This window comes from Tyto alba, unplaced genomic scaffold (genome assembly GCF_018691265.1).
Source record: "Tyto alba isolate M040663 unplaced genomic scaffold, T.alba_DEE_v4.0 Super-Scaffold_42, whole genome shotgun sequence".
NCBI classification, from domain to species: Eukaryota; Metazoa; Chordata; class Aves; order Strigiformes; family Tytonidae; genus Tyto; species Tyto alba.
The window spans coordinates 7,383,303-7,400,743 of NW_024881318.1; the positions used below are offsets into that span (position 1 = coordinate 7,383,303).

Below are 17,441 nucleotides of genomic sequence, written 5' to 3' on the forward strand. Positions count from 1 at the left end.
CACACCCATATGGAAACAGAAGATGCACAAAGCAAGCCAGATGACAGCAAGAGAAACAACGGGAGAGGACCTAATAGAAATGAATGGTTTGCAAAACTGTGCATGAGTCATTGCACACAGCATCTCTTAAATACAAACTAGTCCTCCGTAGTGCCCCTCTGAGAGAGGCAGCAGGTAACAAATACGTGTACCACCAGCAGCAGAACTTCTTAAAGTGATAACTTCTCATGCTGTCAGATAATAGCATGATTTGGCTACGCTATTAATTAAAACCGGGGGAGGTGGGATCAGACCCACCATTCCTCGATAACGGAGCAGCAAACCCAAACCCAAGAGGCATCCCCATACCCTGTTCCCACCCTACTGCAGGTTATATTTGCTGCTGTTGGATTTGCCCAGATTCAACCTACCCCACCGACAGGTAAAGACTGAGTAATGAAATGGGGAATCTGTGCGGCCCTGACCCATTGCTGAAGGTGAGCAACACCGTAATCACATGGAGATGCCTCCTAACTGCTGTGCTTGCTGGGTGCTTGAGAAACAACCCATGGAGAATTGCTCAACCTCTAATGGCTGCGGGTCATGGTCCTCCCAATGGGAAACTGCAACAGCAAGTCACAGGTGACCCTTTTTACACTCCCAGGTTCTCATGGGGCCCAAAGTCAAGGTGCTAGAGCAGGTTAAAGTGCTAATCCCTCTGCACACCCAGACACAACAGCCTGTGCCACCAGGCAGCAGTTTAGCTGGATTTCAGACAAAATCACTTAGGACAAGCAAATATAGTGAAGCTTAGTGATATTCCCTCACATTTCCTGAGACACATTTTGCAGCACATAAGTAAAGAAGAAAAAACCAGTCTCTAATCTTCTGCATCTCTCTCATCTTTTGATGCCTGGTGCAACCTTAGCCAAGGATTTCCAGCCTTTTGGTGTATCTTGGGAGGCCTTAGCCTGATTTAGCTGCATCTGCAGGACCTTTGATGCTAGAGCCATGATGATCTAGAGAGCACATGGCGAGCAGATCATCTTGTCAGAGCTTTTGACTTGAATTTTTACTCCCATACCAAGACAGTCCTTCTGAGGAACTTGGTCGTACACCTCCCTGTGGTCCAGAAAGCGCAATCTTTATCTCTGATATCTGGGCAGAAAGACATACAGAACCAAGATAACCTAAAATAAAAGCCTAACCCTCTTTTTTTTTTTTTTTTTTTTTGATACAGAGAGTTAATTTGCCTTCTTTTTAGACACTAGTCAATTAAATCAAGAATCTTTTAGTATTTCTTCTGGTATCTACTGATGCAGTGATGCATTTCCCTCCATAGGAAAAATAGTATCAAGATGTGACCAGGACCATATGATTAAATAAAGCCCATCAATTTGTCTTAACATAATACACTGTCTTGTGTTGTAATTGTTCATTCCCTACAACTAATCCAATTTCTGATGAGGATTTTCAAAGCAAAGACTTCAGGGAATACTTCAGCAAATCTATGCTTATTAGCAGTCATCAAATCATACAGCTGGCATAACTGAATCATCTTGCACAACAAAGCCAGTCCTTGCCAAGTGTGATAGTGGTGGACTCCAGAAAGCCCTGGCAAAAAAATAACAGTGCAAACCAGAATATTATATTTCTGAGTTATCTGTTTTTAAGTTTACCCTCTTCTGCTCATCGTATCTAGCTGCAAAGGACCTTTGTGGAGACTGCTTTTCAAGTCCACATGTTGGTCTTGCATACACAAGGTAAATCCAGTGTCACCCTGCTGACACCAGCTGAGCAGACTTACTCTGGGTTTACACCATGACCAACTCCAAAATCTGGCTCACAGCACTTACTCCTATTCAATGCAACAGAAGATGTCATGCTAGCAGTGTCTATTAATGATTACTCTCATTGTTCATCTTCCTTCTCTTTCTCAAGCCGCAGTTTTGTTCTAGATTACATTTGCATTGGAACCGAGAAGTATTGCCCATAAAATGCTTCAGGAAAATTTGATTCATGGATTTCATCTGCTTTTTGCCTGGACAGTAATGTCTGACAAAGAAGAGAGCAATCCATGATTGAAAATTAGTCCAGACACCACACTCCATCTTTGTTTTCCCTCCCCAGAACAAGGGCAGGGCTGATACTTTACTTAGCAAAGCTTTAAAGACATTTCTTCAGCAAAGATGGTGAAGTTGGAAACTGTGCCTATCAAGGTCCAGAGCTGCTAATTTCATCCTCCATGAACTATGTTGCCCACCACCAGCCCCGGTGGTGACTGCAGGAAGACAATGTTGCTCTGGGATCATTAAGGCACAGACCTTCTCCCAGCACAATGAGCTCAAGTTTTGGTCCTCATTCTACAAAAGGATTCTCCTTCTCCATTGGGATACTTTGATTTTGCAGGAAGAGGGGTCATCCAGATCTTGTATGGGTTTTTATGGCCTACCCCAAAGGCACCTAACATGTTCATCAGCTTCAGTGGCCTTTGTTGCATACCCTTGTCTTATCTAGCTGAAGAGGGAGGGGGAAGACCAGCATCCCTGCTGCAGAGTCAATGGAGTCCTCACCAGCCCTGAGAGGCTTCTGACCTCAGGCCAACCTGGAGACACATGTCCCCATGTCCAGTCTGCTGGTCAGGAGGAGAGGGTCCACCCCGCTGCATGAGCTTCATTGATGTGCTCCTCCTGGTGGCATGAGTATCTCCAGCTGCTCCTATCTGGAGCTGTGGAGGGCTGATTTCTCTGGACTCACTGGCAGGCTCCCCATTAGCCAGAAATTATTTTTTCCTCATCCTGTTGGTTCTTCCTTCCATTTAAATGCTGTTGCTGTGGCAGATGATGACAGCTCAGAGCAGCATCAGATCAGCAGCTCTGAAATGAGCAATACGTCACATCTGTGTAAGCAAAGCAAACAACACACTCTGGTTTTGTGCAGTCTCCCATTAACTGGTTGAGGCCAAACGTCATTGAGATCAGAGACCTCTGTTCCAATGCATCTAAACCGAATTATTTCTCATTAGAGAAGATGGGTATTTACCCCCTCCCCTTCTTTGCCTTTCCTCTCCATATTAGTTCCTCATGCTCTTCTGTTGACCATACACATTTACAAGGTCTTCTGTCCTTCTCAGCCTGCCCACCCACCCATTCAAGGTTCCAGCTTAGACAACTCTTGTTGCCTTACACCCACCTGGCCTCAGCTAAGTCACAAAAGCAGCTAATGTCTGAGCCTAGATAATCCATGTCTAAAAAGTGCCTTGTGAGTCTAAAAGTTCACTCTAACACGTGGAGGCAAAGACGGGATCCAGTGGAGAAGTGAATCAAGTCTTGGGCAAGCCAGGCTAGCTGTGTGGTGGAAAAGAGGAGCTACGTAGCCCTCTGACAAGCCTGAGGTCAATCCTGGCCCAGAAGAGGCTGCATCATGGCATGACAGTGTAGGACCATGTGGCCAAGGATGCCCCATCTGCCTTGTGCCTTTGGGTGAGCACCAGCAACACCTTCCTGCTCTGATAGCCGCTGCGTCGGCTCCCCCTTGGCTTCTTCAGCCAGGTCCCAGAGCCAAGGTCCACGCCAGGGATCAGGGGGTGGGGGGGAATCCGCGCTTCATTAATTCCTGCCACTGCCAGAATGTGAGTGCAGAACAATAGCTGCCCCAACCGGTCTGGCTCACCACCACTGTTTCACCCCGTGATGCCAAGGACCCGCCATGGAGCTGGGTTTGCTGTATTCTCCACAGCTATGCAGCTCGGCAACGCCATGGCCTCATCTCCTTACCTTCACTGTGAAGACGATCTGCTGCTCAAAAACCCGAAGGGAAGATTGCTAAATAGCTATTTACGAAGCACCTAAAACACTGAACTGGAAGATGGTGTTACAGGCTGCAGTCTCAAGCCAGCGAGCTATAAATTCGTTTTTAGAAAGCCAACAGATGATGCAAGCGCATGGATAGCTGAACCTGTTCGGCTGCTTGCCACCGCGCCGTTTCCACCCTTCACTCACACAGGCTTTGAACACGGTGGAAACCCGCAGGGAAACTCATCACGTCCTCCTCGCTGCAGCTTTCTCACTTCTACAGCTTTTTCTTTTTTTCTTTTTTTCTTTTTTTCTTTTTTTTTTCCCCTCAGTTCTACAGTTATATTTATTGTTTCTATACAGTATCTGAAGCAGCCTGGACTTTTTTCATTAAAAGAAATGCTTCCACTCCCTTCAGACCCCCAGGTGAACCCTGAAAATGATAAATTTATATATTTTTTTGCAGGTTGGTATGTGACATCAAGTCACAGAAAAGTACTGATCTGATACCGGGTAGTTCTGTCACTGGGTATTCTCCTTTAGCAGCAGTCAAGATTTGACGATGAGTATGTACATGCAAATATATCCGTCCACCAATATTTCACCCAGAAGGGCTCAAGGGATCTGTGTGCTCATTAAACACTGACCCATGTCGGAGATGCAAAGCTCCTGGGTAACCCCTGCAGAGAGACAGGGGATTCTACGGGCTTTGTGAAAAGAAAAACCCAGAAAGCAGAACAATTTATTTCTACCTCCTTTCCTCGTGGCAACAATATTTTTGATGCAGTCAGGCTACTGGGAAGGGACGCAGGATCAGGCCCGGAGCTGGCGCTGGGGATAGGTATCTTGATCAGACAGCTGCAGCCCAGGGAGCCCAGCCGCCTTCGAGAGGAAAACAAAATCTGTCTTATGCTGTTAAGCTGCCTGCAATGCATGTGAATTTTTCCCCTGGGTAAGGCAACCTGGCCGGCTTGTCAAGGCATTCATGGTCTGCGTGCGAGCATGCCGGGGCCGGGGGGGTAGTGGGGAGGCTGGGGCTGTTTATACATCTTGATCCCACAGCGGTGGAAAAGGAGATGGCAGCTCCTGGAGAGCCCTGGCTTCACTCACTGACAGATTTTGCAGCCGCAGATATCTGCCCGCTGCAATCGGCCAAGCCGGGGGGCTGGAGCTGCACCATCTCGGCCGTTTCGCCCTGATTAGAGCCCCCACAACCCCTCCTCCTGCCCTGGGGAGGCAGATAAACCCCAAAAACAGGACCCATCCGCCGTGCCTCCCAGCGCACCGGGCTCTGCAGAGTGCCTGCCAGGCTTTTAATAGCCCAGGCACCTGCAGCTTGTTTCCCTGGACATGCATTAAAATTCCCCTCGGAGACAGCAGCACGGTGGGAAGTTAGCATCGGTCCTGAAAGTAGAGAGCGAGTAAAGGCTAAAATTGTGGGATCAGTTCCAGTTTCATGTGGCACACTGAGAAGGACTGCACAGGTTTACAAATAAGCTAGTAATTGCCTGGTGCCATCAGTCATGTGTTAACCCTTTGCAAATTATTTTTTAATATACCCTGATTAAACGAGTTAAATTGACTTACTAATAGGAAATGAGGGGTGACATTGCACCTGGAAAAGAAAAAAACTGAAAAAAATAAACTCCCAGACCAAATCCACGGTATGTTCAGCTGCATAAAAAAATAGCAGTCTTGCACAGAGGGAGATATCACACCCTCTCACTCTCATTATAGGATAGCAAACTGCAGGGCGAGGAGATTGGGGTGGGGAGGATGGAAGAGGAGGAGGAAAGAATTTGAGAAAAATTTATCAGACGAGAAGGAATCTGTCTCACTTGCAGCACCTTCGCCAACAGCTTTCTCATTTCATTTAGCAAATGGCAAGAACCGTGCCAAAAATAACAGGCAGCCAGCTCACATCCAGACCAGGGTGCAGACTGCTGTCCCATGCACCCAGTGCCATGCAATGGGTAGCAGACCCCAGCACCAGCCTGTGGCCGAGTGAGGAACGTTAATGACAGATAAAGATCATTTTTGTTTGCTTTATTTGCTTGGCCAGTCTGTGCAGCACTAGGGACTGAGTCAGGATGAAGTCCTTGCGGTGGGCAAAGGGCTGGTCCATAGTGGCATGGCTGGGTGGAAAAATAAGGTTTTGGAGGTTTATCATCCTCCCTCTCAGAGTCTCACACATGTGATGGAAAAAGATTCCAAAGGGGTTTAGGGGGAACGGGGGTGAGATGGGGTCCCCCATCACTGTTTAACAGTTTGAAGGTCACCACCACTCAACAGCCCTTATTATACCCACACTTCTATGGACCTCTGCGCGGGCACAGCAAAACCCAGCTCAGCTCACCACAAAAACCACATAAACACAGACCTTGGAGACTGTAGATTGTCTCTGCCTGCTTGTACGATCCCCATTCAACACCCTTTCACCCCAGTGAAGCCTCTCATTAATTGCTGTGCGACATAAGCTAGCGTGACTGGAGCACAGTCTCGTCCACACACTCATGGTCCCCAACACTGAGCAGAGCATCTCCTCTCCTGCACACCACGGTGGGGAAATCACCTACAGCCCTGATCTACCCAAAAAACGGCTGAGCTGGGACTTCTTCCAGAGCCGAGACTCATCATTCAACAAAATACCACTTACAACTGGCAATAACCAGCAATTATTAGCATATTTCTATCCGGGCTGAAGCAATGCTGAGAGGTGGGGACAGGGAGCAGCAAGATCTATTGATGGGGTATGGCTGGGCAGCCTGGACCCATCACAGGAAGGAGATGGCTATTTATACAGCACTGGCTGAGGGGTTGTTTTCCTGTAACCCTTTTTCACCAGCTTCAGAGGAAAAAAAAAGTTTTGTTGAAGATTATGTTTCTCAGGAACGTGTTGAATTCAGCAATATTTTCCAAGGAGGGAGGAGAAACACTTCGGCAGCATTACTGCACTGATATTCATCTTTTTGTTTTTGTACTTCGCACTATGTTTTAATTATATCTTTATTCTAATGTACAGCATTTGAGGGTGTATTTATGATTTTTGGATTAGCACACCAAAAAAAAAATATAACCAAAACCAAACCATGCTGAAAGAAAATGTTTTCTGAGATTCAATGGTCCCAACTAATCTCAGTCCTCCCCTCCCAGTCTCTCACGTGCCTGTAGGGATGGTTGGACCTGGCAGCCTGGAGTGATGTTGCCCACCCAGCCCAGCTCTTTCTCCCCAAACTGCCCCATTTCTCATTCTTTTGGGCCCAGCTCTGTGCATCTGCCAGGAAAGGATGCTGGAGGAAATGCGGCTTTGTAGATGATACAAAACCCCTCTGTGACTTTTTTATAATGTGTCTGTTTCTGTTTGGCCTGAAGGTGCTTCAAAGGATGGAGAATGAATGGCTGACAGGAATCACTTGCCCTCAAAACCCGGGCTAAAGGCAGGGGTCACATCTCAGATCTCAATGACATTTTTGGACTGCTCATCCGTTTGCAGAACTTATACCTGAGCAAAACCCTGATGCTGCCAAGTGCAGAGAGGGTTTGTGTGGTACTTGAACTTCAAGGAAACTCTTGAGGCTTTGCCCATCCACCATGCAACAAGATGTGCTCACCTGTCCCTTCTCCTCCACCATCATCCCAACCAGCTCCTAAGTGTAACCCAAACCCATTTTACATGCCATGCAGTGGAGAAGGCAAACAATGGGAGCTTTTCCCAGTTTATTAACAGGTGCCTGGGCTTGATGGCTCTTCTCCAGGGCTTGGACTGTTAGCCCAATTCAAAAAAAAAAAAAAAAGGTTGAAAAGAGAGGGGATCAGGGGTCCCTTTGGTCAAAGGACTCAAGAGAGCTCATCTTTTTTGTCATTATACATTACTAACAGGGTGTTATATCCACATGAATTCGTCCCCAACATGGAAATGGAAGAATTAACCAGGGAAAGAAGTTCATCCTCAATATAAAAATAAAAAAAATCGTCACATGACAGCTGTCTATTACTTGGCTCTGCCTGCAGAGAGCAATGGGGAAGCACTTGGAGCAGACCCTATCCCAGCCCTTGGGAATGCAAAAACGTGCTGACTTGTGCATGCAGGAGCCTTCAACTTTGACAGGCAGCGATATGCCGCAGCCAGTTGTTTGGAAAGGGTAATTCAATACTTGGGTTTCCAATCTTTTCTTGCTTTCAGTGTCCAAAGCCCTCCCCAGACATTTGGAAGTGCTCAACACCTGCCTTAAAACACTCTTAACTCCTCCTAATGACTGGCCAGGGGGCTTGAGGCAGCCCCCTCCTACCAGTAATGATACACAGGACATCCAAAATCAGGCAAAAAGCCAAAAGTATGGGGCAAAACCCCCAGTTAGACATTGCAAGGACCTGGAAGATTCTGGAGTGCTGCGCTGCATCACTCGTGGAGTCTCCTAATTCTGTGACATTCCAAACCAAAATGCTTCACCCAAATGCTGCCAGACCTGGTGGGTCTGAAATCCAAAAACAACTTCAATCCTTCTGAGGAGGAAGCGTTAATGGGAAAAGACAGTTCCCTCAGCTGTCTCTTGTTCCTCTTTAAACAAAAGGCTTCGTGATCCCACCCGGCCTCAGACCTCCATCTGCTCAGCATCAGCCCATGCTATGCTGCAGCGGCTCGGACAGGAGCCGAGTCCTTCATCCTGCCCTCACCCCCTGGGCTTTCGGGAGCTGGGGCTTGTCCTCAGTCCCAGCACAGCCTAGGGAATGGGATTGCTCTGCCCCAAAAGGCTGTGGGGATGCAACGACAGCATCCCAACCCTGTGGGAGGACCAGCGGCATTGATGCCAGCTCTGTCCTCTCTGCACAGGGATTTCCAGCGAAGATTTTCATCCTGCTTTCCCCTTATCATCAAATTGGGGAAAGATGCTTTTTGGAGCACTCTTTCTGACCTGTTATAAACCTCTCTGTTAAGGAGAGATCAGAGCAGCATTTGAAACCTGTCTTTAAAAAATAAAGGACACTGGGTTTGGGGGGGTGTGTGTGGGGGTGTGTGTGTGTGTGTGTATTATTCTGCATTAATCCCATCCATCTCTATTTTGCATGCATCGATTTCTGCCCCCCCCCCCCCCCATATTTCAAATGGGTCTGTAATCACCAGCTGGGTTTTCCTGCTTGATTTATTTATCTGTCCAGAGGTGGAAGATCCCACCTGACACATCTGCACAACTCCAGAGCAAGTGGCAGTGATTTGGAAGGCGGGTTTGGGAAACCGGTGGAGCGTTTCACCATTTCTGGGAACAGCACATCAGGTTGGATGGGAGATATTTTGCAGTCCAGCCTTTCTTCTTTGCTGTCTCTCTCTCAAATTAGCCTCAAATCCAGAATTTTTTGACAGAGGAACACAGCTGCAATTTTTGTTTCTCCTCACATCTGCAGAAATGTGCCACCAAAAACAGCTGTCTGACCTCATGGAGAGAGCATAGTGCTGGAGAGTGGCAAGAAGTCAGGCTGGCTATTAAAGAAAGGAAAGTGGCAAGTACTGGGTGTGTCATTACTGCCGCTATTCATGCTGAGGGCTAATAAATTTTGTAGCAATGACAGGCAAGGATGGGACTCAGGACATGGAACATCCCCTTAGAAAGGGATTGTTTGATCCCATGTTGCAGGTCACCTTCTGGTTTTTATCTTAAGCCCTGCAGACATGTGCCAGGTAGAGTGCAAAGCCTTTACCAGGCTGCATGAGACCCTCAGTGGGGCTAGGAGAGCAACTCTTGCATCATATGCCGTACCTGCCACCCAGGGAAGACAATATACTGTATGGTCCTCCTCAAGTTTTTTAGAGACTGACCAAAAAAAAAGCACAGAAAAAATACCCCTCCTCACCCCACAAGGCAGAATGCAGAAGCCATTCAGCAGCTGATGTTTCTTCCAAGTGACAGTATAAATAAAACAGGGTCTTACAACGGTTAGGGTATAAAAAAAGAATGAAGATCATATAATAAGAAAGAGCAGAAATGCTCCCAGTAGGTGGGTCCATGGGATGCAGTGATTGAACAAGTTTAGCAAATCCCCTGTACAGTGCTAGAAGGTCCTACGAGTCCACAAGCCCACCTTCTCAATCTTAGAGCTGTCCTCACCATAGGGGCTTGCACGCATGGAGCTCCTGCAAGCTCCCAATCCCTACTGGACCTCTTCATTTAACTAACCTAAAAGACTTTGGACGTTAGGTCATCACTGTACACTGGTTGGAGATGCCATGCAGGGGTCTGTTTGCACCCCAGCACCATGGCAGCAGCCAGGACCACAGTCGTCCCAAGGACCAACGCTGAGGAGAAGCCACATGAGATGCGGTGGGTGCTCGTGGTGATCTGGCACGGGTCTGGGAAAACCCCAGCTACCCCGAGACCTGCCATGCCACATCCTGGCAATTCCCCTCTTACGCTCCATGAATAAGAAATCTGTGGCTAGAAATCAAAGATCCTAGAAGCTTGTTCCCTGTTGAACTTAATATCTTGAAGTTTATAAGCATGTGTCACTCCAGGAGAGGGAGAGCTGTATTTAAAGTACAAGTAAAACATCAGTTTATCGATGTCGAGATAGCTCTCCCTTTACATTTCTGCATGAGGTCCTGGGGTGAGTTAGTGCCGCTAATTCCTGCTGTATTAACATATGAAGGAAAATTCTACCCAGCCAGCAAGAAATATGTATTTTATAGGGTTAAATGTAAAGTAATCCATCTGAGAAAAAACATACAGGTCCTATTTGCAGGTGGCAGGCTATCCCAGGGGAAGTGAGTTTTGGTAAAATCAGCGAACCATGAGCTCCCAGAGCCCCAGCAGCATCTGAAGGCACAAGTGTTTGCTATATAAAAAGCAGGAGATGGAGTCCCGTGGGAGCAATAAGCCCCTTATATTGTTGTCAAAGCCCAGAAGGAGGCTTGTAGAGGAGCCCAAGGGTGGCATACATCACCCAGGTGGGAAGCACTGGAAGAGGGCTGTCTCCTCATTAGAAAGAGCAAAGATGGAACTGTCGTTGAGTGCAGCCTAAGATGGTATCTTGTTCTAGTTGGGCAGAATGAGGCTCATCAGCCTGGTAATAATCCTGACAAAGCCCATCAGCTGGGACTGACCTGCAGCCAACACAGGCTGAAACACCAGGCACCACATACCTGCAGCCAAAATCCCCTCCTCAGCACCCGGGCTGCTAAAGTCAAGGCTGGATGGTTTCCTAAAGGACGTCCCCTTGCTCAGGCAGGAATTCATTTTAGGATGTGAGATGGAGATGGTGACAACAGCTGTCCCTTCCGGCATGAAAACCCACCCACTTGTAGATATTTTCCCCTCCTACCAAAGTCAAAGGAGGCTGATTGCAAGAGACCCGCTTTTCCACCACAATAGGAATAGGAAATCAGGTTCCTGCTTATTCTACCAAAAATGTCTTCCCGCGCTGCAGGAGGCTCAGCAGCAAGCAGGTAGCATGCTGCAGGTATGGCTCCACATCACAGGCAGCATCTCATTTCCCTGCAACCAGCTTCTGAAATATCCCAACCAGCATCTGGCATCCCTGAGAGAGTTAAGTCTAAGTCAATGTTTCCGTCATCAACCTCGCTTTTGAGGGGCTCGTAACTCTCGATGTTTGTGTTCTCATGAGGCCAAAACTTGGCACAGAAGCACACAGCCCAGATGCACTTTTATTTGGTAATAAATAGCTTAAATCTCATATGCTTTTTTTTTTTTTTTTTGCTTTTTTTTTTTCTTTTTGGCTTAAACATATAAAATGGGAAAAGAAAAATGTGTGGGATTTTTTTCCCTACCTTCCAATAATTTTGGAAAAGCAGCTCATGCTGAATAATGGCAGGCTTTTTTCAGATACACACAGTCCACAATGCCATTTCTCAAATATCTTCCCTTTTTCATACCCACTCTTTAACAGGATCAATGTCCTTCACCCAGCACAGTGCCAGCATTGCAACCTGAGATTTTTGGGTGTGACTTGCGATGCTAGATTATTCAATCTTTGGTGCATTAAACCTGATGCTCAGAAAGAGTTAAAACATGGCAAAAATCCACAAGTCCTTTAATCAATATTGGTAATGTTTTGAGGATGGATCGCTGTTTTAATTGCACGCCTGTGACATCCCACTTCTTAAAGAGTTCAGGCAGTTATTGCAGCCCAGAACTATCTAACCAGCCCCTGGGTGAGCATTGTTTTTTGTCAGCTCTCCGCCGGGATTTTAGCACTTTCAGATTTACCCCAAACTCAGACTTTGCTCTACAGAGGCCAGCTACTTTCCAGTGGCCAAAAGCCAAGGAGACGCCCCAAACCCCTAGCCTGAGGGCTTGGCTGCCTTTCAAAAGTCCACCCCAGCTGGAGCAGAGAGATAGCAGTGATTTTGCTCATACAGTCAGCTCCAGAGGTCGGAGGGTCCCTAGTGGGACACGGGGCTATGGCCAAGTTGGTGTTGTTATCCAAATGCTTTGTTACCTGCAGGGCTGGGATTTTTTTGCAGGAGGCATGTGGGGCTGCTGGATATGGGGAGCTGGGCTGATGTTGGGTCAGGATCATGCAACATGGCCTGAAAATATCTCTGTAGATGTTACCTTAGGAAAATGTCCTTTCCATGGGGTGTGGATCCACCCGTTGCTCCCTCTGAGCCACGTCCCCACTTGCCGAGAGAGAGGATTGAAAGTAACCCTCCAGGATTGGAAATTTCCACCCAAAACACCCTCCTACCAAGTTCTTCATCTCAATGCTGGGCTTGCAACCCAACAGCATGCACAGATCTTTCCCACGCACTCGTCCCATGTCTCAGCCTCCCCAGATCCCACCAGACCCAGTGAAGAATTCCTCGCAAGAGAGGTACGAGGAATTTGATGACTGGAAGCAATGCAGGAGGCTTGTGCTGCAGAGCCCACCCCTTGTCTCAGAAGGTCCCAGACTGCCACCAGCCCTGCATACGTGTAGTCTCCAGGAGGAATGGGATAGCCCACACATGGTATGGATTTGCACAGGATCCAGGTGACTTGTTGAATGAGAGACCATGGTGAATCAGAAGAAAAACTTCCAAATATTCGGGCACACTTTGGGCCATCAGTCCCTGAGCTACACAAGCCACAATATAAAGCACGTAAGAGATGTCACAGCAAGAAGTCACTTGTGTGAAACTACTCTGACATGGCATAGCAATTGCACCCATGGAATAAGCATCCTCCTGCTGCAATGAGGCCACCGCAGAAATTTTTTGGTGGATAAATTGCAACACCGCATCCAAAGACATCTCCAACCACAGCTAGGTCTTTCCATCACTCATCCACATAAGACGTAACCCAGCTCCCACAGCTGGGTCTCTGGAGAAAACACCAGGCACGGTCCAATGTTGGGAAGCATTTGTTTAACAGCAGACCTGTGTCAGGTATGTCTGCCGCAAATCCATGCATGCTGGCTTCAATCTGTCTGCAAGAAAGATGGAAGCGGTGGCTCTGCACTCCCTGTGCTTGCTGTCAATTAATGGATTTTATTATTTTTTTTCTTTTAGATTTAAAGTCAATAGAGTGCCAGTAATTAAACTAATCTAAAGAAGCAAACCCAGCCACCTCAAACAGAAAAGCTGTTGCAGAGCCAAAAGTAATCCACGTGAGTATTGAAGACACAGAAACTACAGACAAAACCAAAATGAACCAAACTGGTTAAGCGAGGGAGGCCCATACACAAAACCTGTAACACCTGGTTTCATGTTTTCCAGCTGCCAGAGGAGGAACAAGGGGCTTGAGCAAACGAGGAGGACTCAGGGGAAAAGGACCCCAGCAACAAAGTCTGTTCCCTTCTTTAAGCAAAATAAAACCTCTAGCAGTCTGTTCCCCATCAAATTTGTTGAGGCAGAGCTAAACGGAGCATCAGAGGGTGGGAATCTGCTCTGGATCCAGAGTACTTGCACTGCATCAACCCCTGGGTTGGACATGATGGGCACCGTGTAGGATGGGGAGAACTGGGGACCTGGAGGATGCTGCTGAGAGAAGAAAGTGCTTCTCAGCAGGGGACAAGCCAAATCAGGTGGGCTTAAGTCACCCAAAGGGAGGGTTACCAAGGCAATGGCAGGCGAGTTTATCTCCCTTTATAATTTTTTTTCAAAGAACTGCCTCCTCCTATTGCAGGCAGGAACAAACCGCCTGGCTGGGACCTGAGCTGACCTCCCATCATGATTTTTACCATTTCTGACAGTGGTTTTGCCAAGCCCGCTCAGACAGAAACATTTTTCCTCTCTCACGTGGATGTTGTTTTTATTCCATCTACCTTGGAAACCTACACGCTGCCATTCAGCATAACCAGCAATCACAGCAGGTACGGGCAGGCTACACAGCCCCCAGCCCTGCTGGGCCAGCAAACCCCCTTGGAGAAGCCCATTAACAGCACCAGGTTGCCGCGTTATCTCGCTTTACAAAGCTGGTCTTGCTGTTGAGAAACAAAACTGCCATTCTGAGGGAATTCAGCTCCCAGGGCTGCTGGTGCTGATCTTAACAGACACAACAAAATAAAGAGGTTTCCAGTTAAACGGTGCAGAACAACCTGTAAATTGTTGTTTATAGAGCTGGTTAAGTGCCCCATAAATACAAATGGTGACAATGACTGGAGTCCAGGAGCTGTGACCTGGGCGGGGAGGGAGGTGAGATGCTATGGCAGGGAAAGGGCTTTCTGCACACCAGGCACTTTTTAACTTCATTGATGCATCCACCCACATGTTTTCAAGGACCAGTCATTACCCACCACATATGAGGTGAGATTCCTCTCACGCCAATGGATTATTTCATCTTTGCAGGGTGTCTCATAGGGGATTTTAGTGGTTTGAATGGGTGTGAGGCTCAGCTGCTCCTCCGACTCCTGGACTTGGACCTCTGGACGTTGTGGGAGACCCAGTGTTAGACACCAGGAATGGGACAGGGGGAGAATTAGTAAACTCAGTGGGACCAGTCATCCAGGTCAGCGCAAGAGCCAAGGAATCTACCAGCTAATTAACACAATATTGTTAGGAGGTTAGTGGCGCAGGGGAGAAGCTGCAGCCTTACTGAGCTCTTTCCACAAGAGCCTAACCCGCCAGTTAAACTGATGCTTTGACTCTGTTTTTCCCAGATGAAATTCCTGTCTAGTACAGTTCCTGCACTGACAACTTTTATGTCAGATGAAGACTTTAAGAGACCAGATTTTCAAACAAATGCAGGATATGGTGATCTATCTAACAGAGAGGTGCCCCTTGCTGTCCCCAGGAACCAGGATGGGAGGCTGGCAGATGGACAACGCTGTTTCACAGATGCTGATTAAACTGCGGTGGTGATGCTCGGCAAAATGCCAAATTAATTAACGCTAGCCACACAAACTACAAGTCCCTTTTGGCTTTAAAAAAAACTAAGAATTCTCCAAATTCATTTTCACACACCTCACTGGCCTGACATTTTCTCTTGAATTTGCTGTTCCTGAAGTTGTGTCTCTCTTTCACAGGGGGCTTGTGCCATTTTTAGATGCCATGAGTTTAAACATGTGGCAGAAGAAATTCGGAGCCTTTAGAGCTCTTGGCCTTTTGGAGAGGATGGACTAATCTGTGGCTGATATTTAACAGAGGCTTGCAGCACCTCACACGACCTCCTGTTTGATATTGTTATGACCTTTCAGCTTAATTTGGGAAACCATCTGAAATTTGTTTGATTTTGGTTTCTCTGCAGGGCCTTTAAGCAGACTTTTTGTGCTGTGGCAAAACACGGCACACCCAAATTAGCTGTTTCTGTACTTAAATTGGCATGGGGGGAGGATGGCAAAGTGCTCACTCACTGCAGGGAGAATTGGGCTGGTGAATGCACCCTGTTTTACAGAGGAGGAGATGGGAACTGGGCAGAGGACAGAGCTGGTCTGGGCAGCAGAAGTGGTGGGTGGTAGACCCAGGGACAGACCCTCTCCTCTGCGTATCTCTCATGAAAATGTGTTTGTACAACCGCAGGCTACAGCCTTGCTGTTCCCTTCCACACTGCCTCTTTGTGATGCTGTGGGGACCCTATGACCAGCCAAGGTCTCCTACATCACCCCATGCTTGGAGGGCATTTACCCCACAGAGGGTTCCCACGCTGATTAATGTGTTACTATTGCTAGTAAGATGAACCAGAGAAGAACAGAGCTGAGTTTCTACCAGTAGGAGCCTCAATATCCCTTTTTTGCCTTACATGCACCATTTTTCCCAGCAGCAGGTGGATTTCTGCCCTGCAGACCATGGGCATGCATGATCAAGAGAGGGAAGACTCATCCTGGAGGACACTGAGAGGTCAGCCCCAGGGAGGTGGGCAGCAGATTTACAGACCATAAGGTAGCTCAGCTTCATCTATGTATATCACTCCTGTATCTTCAGGTGTGGAGACCTTTCCTTCCCAAAGTATGACAGAGCATCTTTTACAATGTCATGGCCCTAGACATTCAGGAAGCATTTAGGGAATTGTAATTTGATCTTTTAGCTAACACCACACAGTCCCAGAGCTTCCTCCTGGCTCTGGAGAGACATCTTCATCTACTCCAGACTGAGGAGGGACCAGAGTTTTCCCTGCCAAACAGCTGGGGTGGTGGGCTCATTCTCCAATTTCAATTTTTCTTGCAAGATCCCCATGCTGGGAACCCCCTGCCTGTACCTCACCTGCCTACCCTGCTGCACCAAGGGGCAAGTGGGGATCATGGGGAGAAGGAAACGGGCAATAAACCAGGTCCCAGACCAGACACAGACTCATACCTTTTATCTTTGGCACTCACAGGGCAGGATCTGGCCAGTGCTGGGTCCCAGGCAGAGCCCAGAGCCCTGAGCCACAGGCAGAGAGAGGATTATGCTTCTTCCTACAGTCTCAAAAACCCCATGGAAAGGGAGGAAAACAGCCCCTTCCCAGCCCAGCTCGTGACCCAGCTACACAGATGTTCTCAACAGTGGACAACCTCACCAAAGGAGCATCTCAAACCAGTGCACACTCCCCAATCCCCAGACATATCATATCAAATCAACCTGCTGTCTGGATTTCTCAGTGGAGCAGGGACTGCAACTGAGCGCCGGGGATGGGGGGTGACCACATCCACTCCAAGCACCCATGGATTTTTAGCAGATGACCATCCCTGAGGACAGATGGGAACCTTAGGGTGCCTGACTGCTGCAGGTAACACACCTGCAAGGAGGGATCCCATGGGGCGATGGGTGCATGAGGAGATACTCCATGGATGAGGGTCTCAGGAGTACAGGGCCTCTGTATCTCAGCAAAACAACCAGGAGGGTGATGGTTTTGAGGAGCATCTCAAAACTTCCCACTGGTCCAGGGCAAACAGACTATATCACGCCCTTCCCCACAGCACACAGGAGCCTACCAGCAACATGTGCAGTTCTGAAGTGGAAAAAAACCCACATTTTTTCTAGTTCCACGTGTGACCTCTAAGCCCAAATGATTTTTATTAATTACTAAATTTCATTTATTTTGCTCTCTTCTCAGAGTTAAGGCTTTGCATTGCTGGGCCTGTATTGTTTCCGTTACAGCCTGCTGGTGTCCACAGAAACTTAAAATTAAATATCAGTCACACATTAAGGTCAGGCAGCTCAATTCCGTTAACAGGCGGCGAGACTCAGCCTCCCTGTAATGAATGCTGCCCGCGCCTCCTAATGATACTGGCAGAGGAACCGGGCAGCACCAGCACACAGTG

The 17,441-nt window shown here is 47.7% G+C and overlaps 1 protein-coding gene across 6 annotated transcripts in view; it reads right to left on the minus strand.

The window, feature by feature from the left end:
* Window positions 1-17,441, minus strand: part of RNF165 (ring finger protein 165) — a 52,319-nt gene that overhangs the window by 16,556 nt on the left and 18,322 nt on the right. Inside the window, exon 1 of one of the 6 annotated variants that reach the window (XM_033011185.2) lies at window positions 3,756-4,784. The exons of the other annotated variants lie outside the window; for them this stretch is intronic. The gene's annotated coding sequence lies outside the window, so the exon portion shown is untranslated. Of the gene's footprint in view, window positions 1-3,755; window positions 4,785-17,441 lie in introns of those variants that run through there. 6 annotated transcript variants of the gene reach the window in all.